Source organism: Rhinopithecus bieti, unplaced genomic scaffold, assembly GCF_001698545.2.
Source record: "Rhinopithecus bieti isolate Rb0 unplaced genomic scaffold, ASM169854v2 scaffold_1403, whole genome shotgun sequence".
Classification (NCBI taxonomy): Eukaryota; Metazoa; Chordata; class Mammalia; order Primates; family Cercopithecidae; genus Rhinopithecus; species Rhinopithecus bieti.
Window position 1 is genome coordinate 1074764 of NW_016803444.1, and position 12009 is coordinate 1086772.

The following is a 12009-nucleotide window of genomic DNA, read 5'->3' on the forward strand; positions in this document are numbered from 1 at the left end:
TCTATTCTGTTCCATTGGTCTATGTGTCATTTTTTGGTACAAGTACCATGCTGTTTTGGTTACTGTAGCCTTGCAGTACAGTTTGAAGTCACGTAGCATGATGCCTCTAGCTTTTTCCTTTTTGCATAGGATTGTCTTGGCTGTCTGGACTCTTTTTGGTTCCATAAAAATTTTAAAGTAGTTTTTTTTCTAATTCTGTGAAGAATGTCAATGGTAGTTCAATGGGAACAGCATTGAATCTATCAATTTTACTTTGAGCAGTATGGCCATTTTCATGATATTGATTCTTCCTACCATGAGCATGGAATGTTTTTCCATTTGTTTGTGTCCCTTCTTATTTCCTTGACCAGTGATTTGTGGTTCTACTTGAAGAGGTCCTCCACATCCCTTGCTAGCTGTATTCCTAGGTATTTTAATCTCTTTGTAGTGATTGTGAATGGGAGTTCATTCACGATTTGCTCTCTGCTTGTCTACTTTTAGTGCATATGAATGCTTGTAATTTTTGCACGTCGATTTTGTATCCTAAGACTTTGCTGAAGTTGCTTATCAGCTTAAGGAGCTTTTGGACTGATACAATATAGGATTATGTCATCTGCAAACAGTCAATTTCACTTCCTCTCTTCCTATTTAAATACCATTTATTTATCTTGCCTGCTTGCCCTGGCCAGAACTTTCAATACTACACTGAATAGGAGTGATGAGAGAGGACATTCTTTTCTTATGCTGGTTTTCAAAGGGACTGCTTTCAGCTTTTGCCCATTCAGTATGATATTAGCTTTGGGTTTGTCAGAAATGGCTCTTATTATTTTGAGATATGTTCCATCAATACATAGTTCATTGAGAGTTTTTAACATGAAGGGATGTTGAATTATATAAAAGGCCTTTCATGCATCTATTGAGATAATCATGTGGTTTTTGTCATCAGTTCTGTTTACATGATGGATTACATTTATTGATTTGCACATGTTGAACCAAAATTGCATCCCAGGGTGAAGCTGACTTGATCATGGTGGATAAGCTTTTTTATGTGCTGCTGGATTTGGTTTGCCAGTATTTTACTGAGGATCTGCTCATTGATGTTCATCAAGGATATTGGTCTCAAGTTTTCTTTTGTTGTGTCTCTGCCAGGTTTTGGTATCGAGATAATGCTGGCCTCATAAAATGAGTTAGGGAGCTGGTACCATTCCTTCTGAAACTATTCCAAAGTACCATTCCTTTTGAAACTATCTTTTTTTTTTTTTGAATTTGGAGTGGTGAGAGAGGGCATCCTTCTCTTATGCTGGTTTCCAAATAGAATGCTTCCAGCTTTTGCCCATTCAGTATGATGTTAGCTTTGGGTTTGTCAGAAATGGTTCTTATTATTTTGAGATATGTTCCATGAATACATAGTTTATTAAGAGTTTTTAACATGAAGGTCTACTTTTTTGGAATAGTTTCAGAAGAAATGGTACCAGCTCCTCTTTGTACCTCTGGTAGAATTTAGCTGTAAATCTATCTGGTAATAGGCTTTCTTTTTGGTTGATAGGCTATTTATTACTGCCTCCACTTCAGAACATGTTATTGGTCTATTCAGGGATTCTACTTCTTTCTGGTTTAGTCTTGGGAGGGTGTATGTGTCCAGAAACTTATCCATTACTTCTAGATTTTTTAGTTTATATGCATAGAGGTGTTTATATGTATTTTTGATGGTTGTTTTATTTCTTGTGGGTCCAAGTGGTGATATCCCCTTTATCATTTTTATTGTGTCTATGATTCTCCTCTCTTTTCTTCTTTGTTAGTCATAGCTAGTAGTCTATTTTATTAAATTTTTTCAAAAAACCAGCTCCTAGATTCAATGATTTTTGAAGGTTTTGTTGTGTCTCTATATCCTTCAGTGTCCTCTGATTTTAGTTATTTCTTGTCTTCTGCTAGCTTTTGGATTTGTTTGCTATTGCTTCTCTAGATATTTTAGTTGTGATGTTAGAATGTCGATTTGAGATCTTTCTAGCTTTCTAATGTGGGCATTTAGTGCTATAAATTTCCCTCTAACCACTGCTTTAGCTGCATTCCAGAGATTCTGGGATGTTGTCTCTTTGTTCTCATTGGTCTCAAAGACACATAACCATCAGTTTCTCCAAGGTTGAAATGAAGGAAAAAATGTTAAAGGCAGCCACAGAGAAAGGCCAGGTGACCTACAAAGGGAAGCTCATCAGACTAACAGTGGACCTCTCAGCAGAAACCCTATAGGCCAGAAGAGGGGGGGCCAATATTCAACATTCCTAAAGAAAAGAATTTCCAACCCAGAATTTCATATCCGGCCAAACTAAGCTCATAAGTGAAGGAGAAGTAAAATCTTTTTCAGACAAGCAAATGTTGAGGGAATTCATAACCACCAGGCCTGTCTTGCAAGAGCTCCTGAAGGAAACACTAAATATGGAAAGGAAAAAACGCTACCAGCCACTACAAAAACACACTGAAGTACAAAGACCAAGGACACTATGAAGAAACTGCATCAACTAATCTGCATAATAATGCAGTTAGCACTATGATGGTAGGATCAAATTCACACATAAAAATAGTAAACTTAAATGTAAATGGACTAGATGCCCCAATTAAAAGACACAGACTGGCAAACTGGATAGAGTCAAGACCTATCAGTGTGCTGTTCTGCTGTTCAAGAGACCCATCTTACCTGCAAAGACACACAGGGCTCAAAATAAAGGGATGGAGGAAAATTTACCAAGAAAATGGAAAGCAGAAGAAAGCAGGGGTTGCAATCCTAGTTTCTGACAAAACAGACTTTAAACCAACAAAGATTTAAAAAAAAAGAAAGAAAAGGCAAAGAAGGACATTACCTAATGGTAAAGGGATCAACTCCACAAGAGGAACTAAGAATTTTAAATATACATGCACCCAATACAGGAGCACCCAGATTAATAAAACTAGTTTTTAGAGACCTACACGGAGACTTAGACTCCCACACAGTAATAGTGGGAGACTTTAACAGCCCACTGTCAATATTAGACAGATCATCGAGACAGACAATTAACAAAGATACTCAGGACTTGAACTCAGTTCTGGATCAGGTGGACCTGATAGATGTCTATATAACTCTCCACCCCAAATCAACAGAATATACATTCTTCTCAGTGCCATGTGGCACTGCCTCTAAAACTAACCACAAAATTGGAAGCAAAACGCTCCTCAGCAAATGAATAAAACTGAAATCATAACAGTCGCTCAGACCACAGTGGAATCAAATTAGAACTCAAGATTAAGAAACTAACTCAAACCCACACAATTACATGGAAATTAAACAACCTGCTCCTGAAAGACTCCTGGGTAGATAAAGAAATTAAGGCAGAAATCAAGAAGTTCTTTGAAACCAATGAGAACAATGTAATCTGATGGAAGCAAAATCATCATAAAATCCCCTGTGGCCAGCTTAAAAACTTAAAGCATAAAAAGTACTCAGCAATTTAATGAATTGAATTCAACATAGATATAATCCATATTTGTAAAATAAATTTTTTTTGCTATTCAATGTAAAAATTTTGGAAAGGATAATTTACCCAACCCCTGCCCACATGCACACACACTGAACATTTTTGCTCCTATCATCTGGAGGCTATGAAAATATTGACATGTTAGTACCAGATCAAAAAAAGAGGAGATCACTGCTGACAACCTAGTTCAATCACAGCAAAACTCTGTTGTCTTGGCCAATTGACTCTTTGAAGGACAAAAGCAATCACCTTCCAATAAAGATGTGCCAAAATTTCTAAATTGTGATGAGCGGACTCCTGCCAGCACATTTAGAGTGAGTTAGGGAGGGTTAAATTGGATGATAGCTGGCTGTGTGCACATTAAGCCAGAGAGTCAGATTAAAGATGTGGTCTCTGACTTGAGAGGTGAGGAGGTGCTGGGGAAAGAATAAAAATGTTGTGGTTCTTGGGATTAAGATTGATATACACACAAGTGACTTTAAAACATAAGATAGCCAGTGGTTTAGGCAACAATCTGAAGACTAATTAATAACAAAATGTTGGCCAGGAAAGATGATTCATGTCTGTAATCCCAGCACTTTGGGAAGCCAAGGAAGGAGGATCATTTGAGGTCAGGATTTCAAAACCAGCCTGGGTGACAGGGCAAGACCCCATCTCTAAAATAAAATAAAATAAAAGTAGCTGGGCATGGTGGCTGTACCTGTAGTCCTAGCTGCTTGGGAGGCTGAGGCAGGAGGAACCCTTGAGCCCAGGAGTTGGAGGTTGCAGTGAGCTATGATCACTCCAAAGCACTCCAGCCTAGGTGACAGAGACCCCATCTCTAAAAATTAAAAAATAAAGAAACTGTGTATAGAGACCATATACAGACTTTTAAAACCCAAATAACCTCCCCACACGGCAAAAACTACCTTTTAAGGAATATGACCCAAACCAATTTTTTTCTGCAAATGTTTCTGTTGCTCATGTCAAGTGGTTGAATGAAATCAAAGCTGGTATAACAACAGCTGGGGGGAAAAGAATGCTGCATATACAAAGAAATCTAGACTGCAAAATGCAGAGGATTCTAAGCTAAATGACAAGATGATCCAGTAACATTCTTTTTGGGAATTATAAATGCTTGGTAAATACAAAGGTTTGGGGGTCACTCTATTTAGAATTCATTACAAACTATACTTAACTAATCCTCTAGTTGTTCATGGAATCTGCTATACTTCCCAGTGGTGGAAGTTCTGAAGCCCAGAGGAATTCAAATGCAGAAGCACTCACGTGGAGTTGGTTGGCATGCGAGCAGGATAAGGGTGGAGAGGACAGCATATTCACTCAATACAAGTCTAGCACTCAATAATTCATTTAATAATGTTTTTTTATCTGTGATCTCTTGGGACCTACATTATGTGCCTACAAAAGGTAAAGCTTTTTGAGATACATAACATTTGTAGGTTTTAAGTAAAATATAAAGAAAAGCTGAAATCCCTATGTGCACCCCTTGTGAGAAACATATTGGATTTTAAAACTTCAAGAAACATACTTTTTACCAAACTAATCGTTGTGTCCAAAAGTAGACGGTTAACAAAAGACCCAGAACAGCCAAAACCATCTTGATCAAAAAGAACAAAACTGGAGGAATCGCATTACCTGACTTCAAATTATACTATAGAACTATAGTAACCAAAACAGCACAGTACTGGAATAAAAACAGAAACATAGAATGTTAGAACAAAAGAGAGGACCAAGAAATAATCCATACATCTACAGTGGACTCATTTTCAATAAAGATGCCAAGAATATACATTGGAGGAAAGACAGTCTCTTCAATAAATGGTGCTGGGAAAACTGGATATCCATGTGCAGAAGAATAAACCTAGGTCCCTATCTCTCACCATATACAAAAATCAAAACAGTTTAAATATAACACCTCAAACTATGAAACTACTAAAAGAAAACATTGGGGAATTCTCTAGGACAAGGGGTCTCCAATCCCCGGGTCATGAACCAGTACCAGTCTGTGGCCTGTTAGGAATCAGGCTGCACAGCAGGAGATGAATGGTAGGTGAGCTAGCCTTACCTGCTGAGCTCTGCAGTGGCTTGAGATTCTCACAGGGGCATGAACCCTATTGTGAACTGTGCATGCGAGGGATCTAAGTTGTGTGCTCCTTATGAGAATCTAATGACTGATGATTTGAGGTGGAGCAGTTTCATCCACCACCACCCTGTCCGTGGGAAAACTGTCCCAGATAAGAACTGAGTGATCTACTCTGACCATAAGGGTGGTGCAGAATCTGAGGAGGAAGAGGCTGTGGGCTCACCTTCCTCTTCCCATCCTGTCCACCCTCCACTATGCTCAATAACCCTTTGTGACTGTTCCATAGCTCTGGAATGCTGGACTGGGGCTCCAGACTAAAGTGTACATTCTCTGTGCCCAGTTGCTGAGACAGCAGCATGCTTGAGATGATGGAGAAGTGTAGCTGTTTTCTCCTGCATATAAGTGAGGCCTGGAGAATTAGTTTTCTCTTTTCTATTTTTGTATGGAATTGCTATCTTCTTTCTGTCATGTTCCTGAATTCAGTGGAATCCATAACTACCACTGTTCGTAGAAAGCAGAGACATCAATTAGGCACGGTAAAGAAAAGCGCCCGAATATCACTTTCTGTTATTCTGAATTAATTATCAGAAAAGAGATATACTAGGAATGAGAGTACTGGGAAAAGATGAGAACATCATTAGTCTTAGAGAACAGGGTAGGCAGGTCAGGGGAGACAGCAGAGCCTAGGGCTTCTAACCAAAGGTCACAAATAATTTATCTGAGTGTGAGAGAGGTCTTCAGAGTAAAATCCCAAATACTGTGATTCAGGGTTATGAATTGGCTGATGAAGGGAGTTCAGCACACTTGAACAGGACAGCCCTTCAATATCGTTTCATCAGCCACCTCCCCATCCCATCTCAGGTGACCCTGGGGACAAGTTTCTCTCTTGTGCAGAGCCAACATGGAAAGCAATGGCGAGCCCCCAAAAAACTTTGATCTGATATGTACGCATAGATAGATATAGATATAGATAGGTAAATATAGATTAGATATCAGGTTAATAATGGCTATTTAGATAGTGTGTGTGTGTGTGTGTGTGTGTGTGTGTGTGTGTGTGTGTGTGTGTGTATATATATATATAGAGAGAGAGAGAGAGAGAGAGAGAGGCTTGGATCCCACTAGTCTTTGGAAATCTTAAGATATCCCAGGAATTTTTTGTAGCACAATTATATTTTAAAAAGCAACTCATTTTTGAAAGCATAACACACAGAATGAAAGTATACATGTCTCACACACAGTGACATGGTTCCTCACACACTGAATATATGTGAAAGTAGGAGCATGTCAGAAACAGTTTACTCAGGACTTAGAAGCCTCTCTAGTGCTCTGTGCCAGTCAGTACCTAAGTAAGACCAACTCTTCTGCCTCTGCCCTGGGAGTAGACATTCTCACTTCTAACAGCATGATTATTTTTGCTAGGTACAGTTTCATCCATTTCATGTGTATTTATTGATCTGATTGTTACAATAATCCTATGAGATCAATACTATTATTCTTCCCATATTACAGATGAGGAAACTAGGGAGCATAATGTTCATGGTACTTGCCATGGTCATATTGCTATTAAACAGCTGAGCTGGAATCCAAACCAGGAACTCTGGCTCTAGAGTCAAACCCTTTAGTCACTAAATTGTGCTGTCTAAAATATCATGGCAAGCTCGATCAACAGTCTGAATCAATAAAATTAGATGTGTTTAGAGAAATAACCACTAACCACCACACAGCACTTCGTAGATTGTTCTGCACATACCCTTTGACTTCCTCCTACTTACAGCTCAGACCCTGTGAGCAGGCATCAACCTCTGAGGGAAAAAGACTTGCTCAAAGGCCACCGCTAAAAAGGAGGAGATTCGAGCTGAGAACAGATTGGGGTCTATTATTTTCTTCAGCATTTCACAAAGGACAGGAGACAACAGACCAAGAGGATTTCATGAGTAATCCTTTTCTCCAGTGAGGCCAGCTAGGCACTCTGGACATGGTTGGTGCTAAACTTGTAAGAAGTCCTAGTCAGGCCCTGTCTCTTGACTGAAGATTTATATGTTACTCAACCCCTCAGAATCCTTGGGGTACCCAAGTTCTTCACTGCACTTATGCAGGTGACAGGAGGTCTATCTGTGACCCAGACAGATGCTGTAGGCAGATAAGGCAATAATGAGGAAATAAGTAAAGCACAGAGTGAGTAAGGCAGACGCTGTGAGTTTGGGTCTCCACCAAGGTAACTTGTGAAGAAGAGAAAGAAGAGAAAGAAAGAACCTAACCTATCCTGATAGCCCACAACCTTGGGGAAACATGATGTCCACTGATTACATGAAGTTTTCCATCAGCACACCTAGACTCAAATCCTCTCTCTGCCAATCACTTGTGCACTCTACGTGGGTCACCTCTTCTCTCAGCGTCCTGCTTTCTTCATTGATAAAGTAAGCTTAATAGTATTACTATTCACACTGTAACAGGTAGATTAAATCATGTAACATATTATTTGTTTTATAGATGGCACATACGTATTTTATAGATGGCACATAATCAACAGATTTTTTCTTTCTTTCCCTGTTCTTTCTCAACACTGATGAAAGAAAAGAAAAACAATGTTTTCTTTTAATGCCTTCTTAGTATTGAGTGCTCTCATCAATTCTGCATTCATGACAAACAACAAAGTCTAACTTAGATACATTAAACACAGAGAAAAGAACACTGAACATACAGGCAGAACCAGCTATGAATCCTATCTCTGCCCCTCACCATTCACTAAATGGATGCCTTAAAGACATCACTTACCAATTCTGATCTGCAGATCACTCCTCATATCATCTCTGCTACGAGAGAAAATTATAAAATGCTACCAAAGCATGAGTGGGTTTTATGACTAGGTAGTAAAGAATAGGAAACCAGTGAATCAATAAACTCACAATGTGGTGGTTTGCAGACATTATCTGCATGGCAGCTGAATATACTTCCCTAGAAGTATCCCCATTTGGTCAGAGATGGCCTTTACTGCGATGGCCATCCTTGTCCAGTCTTACTCAGGTTTCAGTATTTTTGCAGAACTAGCATCCCTGGTGTACGAAAAATGTGATAAATGAGCTCTCTGTGCAGTCATCTACACCCTCTCTGAAGAGCATTTGGATTTGATTTATCCACATTAATAAAGAGAGCCCATTTGTTTGATGGGAAGAAGTAGGATTTCAAACTCATTTTCCTTAAGTTTTGCATGGTCTCAATCGTCTGGCAACAGAAGAAATGTAAAGGAAAATAACAGTTATGTGTAAACAAAATTGACAAAGTTGCATCATAGGGAATATAGCTAACATCTGCATAAAAGGTTTATATATACTTTTAAGAGGGGCGTATAAAAGCATAATTCATAAGAACAATAAAAAGTACAATTAATGCCATAAAATGAAATCTAAATAGAATTAAGAACAGCAAGTGAAGCAAATGGAAAACACTGTAGCCCACTAGTACTCAAAACTATTAAACAATTATTCTTGGCCGGGCGCGGTGGGTGGCTCAAGCCTGTATCCCAGCATTTGGGAGGCCGAGACGGGCAGATCACGAGGCAGGAGATCGAGCCATCCTGGCTACATGGTGAAACCCTTGTCTCTCTAAAATCAAAAAAAAACTAGCCGCGCGACGTGGCGGCGAACCTGTGTCCCAGCTACTCAGGAGCTGAGGCAGGAGAATTGGCGTAACCGGGAGGCGGAGCTTGCAGTGAGCTGCGGATCGGCCCTGCATCCGCCTGGGTGGCAGAGCCGACTCGTCTCAAAAAAAAAAAAAAAAAAAAAATTATTCTTGAAATTTTAGTTATTAAAAAGCAGTTAGACAATATACCCTATTAAATAAAGATAATTTTAATTGGCTTTGTGCCACTATATCCATTTCCTGGAGTCAATCCTGTTTGTAAAAAGGTTATAAATTATATCCAATATACACACACTTTTTCTCCGGTACTACCTACTTTCTCTTCTTCCATCCAGATTACTTCTAAAGAAGTTTCCATCCCTTTGGTCTCCAACCTCTCTCCTCTTTACTCTAGTCCATTATTCAATCGGGTTTTGCCCAAATTATTCTGCAAACCAGCCTTTCTCTTTCCTATGTAAAACGTCATGTTTTAACAGTTTCTTCCCTTAAAATCCTCTTATTTCCATTTCTCCTGGTTGTCCTCCTATTTTGCTCCCTGATGTCCTCCTTCATTTCATTTGAAAATGCCCTTTTCGGTTCCTCACTCTGTTCACTACTTATGATGTAAAGGTCCTCAAGATTCAGGTTTTGGTTTCTGATTCACTTCCCCCAATTTTGCCAGACCTCATCATCTCGGGCTTTAGGAAAAGTAAGCCCCAGCTCCCACATGACATCTCTAGCCATGCACTCTGTAAATTCCGAACTGTGCATCCAATTTTCAGTTACCTCCAGTTATCTGGTGTAAAAACCCTTTACTTTTGCTATGGTGTGGAGTTTATGATACAGCTGACATTATTTTGGTTTGTATCCTTTTATTTCTCTCTCAGCCAAAGTTTTCAAGAGGGCTGAGCTTGTGTTTCCTTTATTCATTTTCTATCCCGAACACAGTCCATTCAAAAGTGTTTCTCCGTTGTGAATGGATGAATGAACTGAACTTCACTTGAGGTTGCAAAACCAAACTTGGATTGTTTATTGGTAAGGCCGGTTATGGTGGCTATGCGTATCCCAGCAGTGTGGCGAGGCTGAGATGGGAAGATGCTGAGGCAGGAGTTCTGAGGCTGTAGTGGCTTATGATCTGCACTTGCACTCGCTTAGGTGACCTCAAGACCTTGTTGTGTGTGTGTGTGTGTTTTAACAAACAATGCAAGAGATTGAAGTAAAACTTGACATACTAAGAGAATAATTTTCAAATATAAGTGAGGGCTGGGTGTGGTGGCTCACGCTGAATCAGCCTTTGGCGAGGCTGCGGTGGGCGGCTCACGAGGTGAGGGTTTGAGGGCAGCCTGGCCAGCATGATGAAACTCCATTCTCTACTAAAAATACAAAAAATTAGGCAGGCACGGGTGGCGCACACCTGTAGTTCCAGTTACTCAGGAGGCTAAGATGGAGAAACTGCTTGGAACCTGGGCAGCGGGGTTTGCGTGGCCAGTGGCCCGACTGTAACTCCAGCTGGGTGACAGAGCGAGGACTTCCATCAAAACAAACAAACAAACAAACAAACTTATAACTGCACCTTTTTAATGTAATTTAGACGTGTTAAGGTGAAATTTTCATCAAGCAAATACTGATACAATAAATGTGTAGACTCAATAATTAGTACTAGTAAATATATATCATCCATGGTGAGCTAATGCCCCTGAACTGTATGCTTTATCATATAGCGTGCTGACTTACCAACAAGTATTGTGACAATTTGATTCAATCTTTCATTATGCAGGCGAAAAGATAGTCTTTTAAAATAACTTAACATGGGAATACAATGAAGGTGTCTGATACAGTAATCTTTCAATTAAGACAAATCTGTTCCTAAGCTCTTAATCTTTACTTGGCAAGTTGGATGAAAAGAGAAGATCTCATGACTTCTTGCTCCACTTCCCAGTCAGAGGCTCTATTCTTTCTTTTCCAGATAGAGGACTGATTCCTTGGAGTGCTCTTCACAGCCTTATGGATTGTCATGCCCCAAGAGAGCCCTTCCACCCTAAGCTCATGACAAGTAGGGCTCCAGGCTTCCAATGCTGATAAACTTTCAGTGAATAATTTTCCCAGGCCAGTTTCTTCCAACCACCTCTTGTGTTTGACTAGGTTGACAATCTGATGGTTAAGCCTTCTGGGTCCATCGGAAACAACAGAAAACATTCAAAACAGAAGAACTGTCCATCAATCGGGCACTGGTTAAATAACTTATAACAACTCTGAGGGCAACAAGAGAATTGCTTAAAAATATAAATAAGCTCTCTATAGTAATTCAGGAAGATCTTGAAGTGAAAAAAGAAAAATGCAGAACAGTGTACATGGTATGCTATCTTTTACATAAAAATGAGGAGAGTGTAATAAAAACATGACTATTCTTTCTTTGCACACGCATAAAGAACTAGAAGGACTTAAAAGACATAAACTTCAAAATTTGGAAAATGGAAGAAATTGTGTCAAAGTATATATATTTATTTGTATGTCAAAATTTAAATTTACCACTAATTAAAGAAATGCAAGTTAATAAAATACACATAAAGGGAAAAGTCAGCAGAAGGGAAAGGCACAAACATTGCTCATGAGAATATTTTGGAAATACTGTCTTGGATCAGCATTTTACTAAATATTATCCATAACAGGGCTAAAATTTTGCTACCAGATTCTGTAAATTTACTACAGATTCTATAAAACAATGGAGGATAAGAAGGTACATATTCAGGAACAAACAATGGGCAAAGGAAATGTTATTGAAAATTATGTAGCCATTTTAAAATTGTGTAAAACAAAGGCATT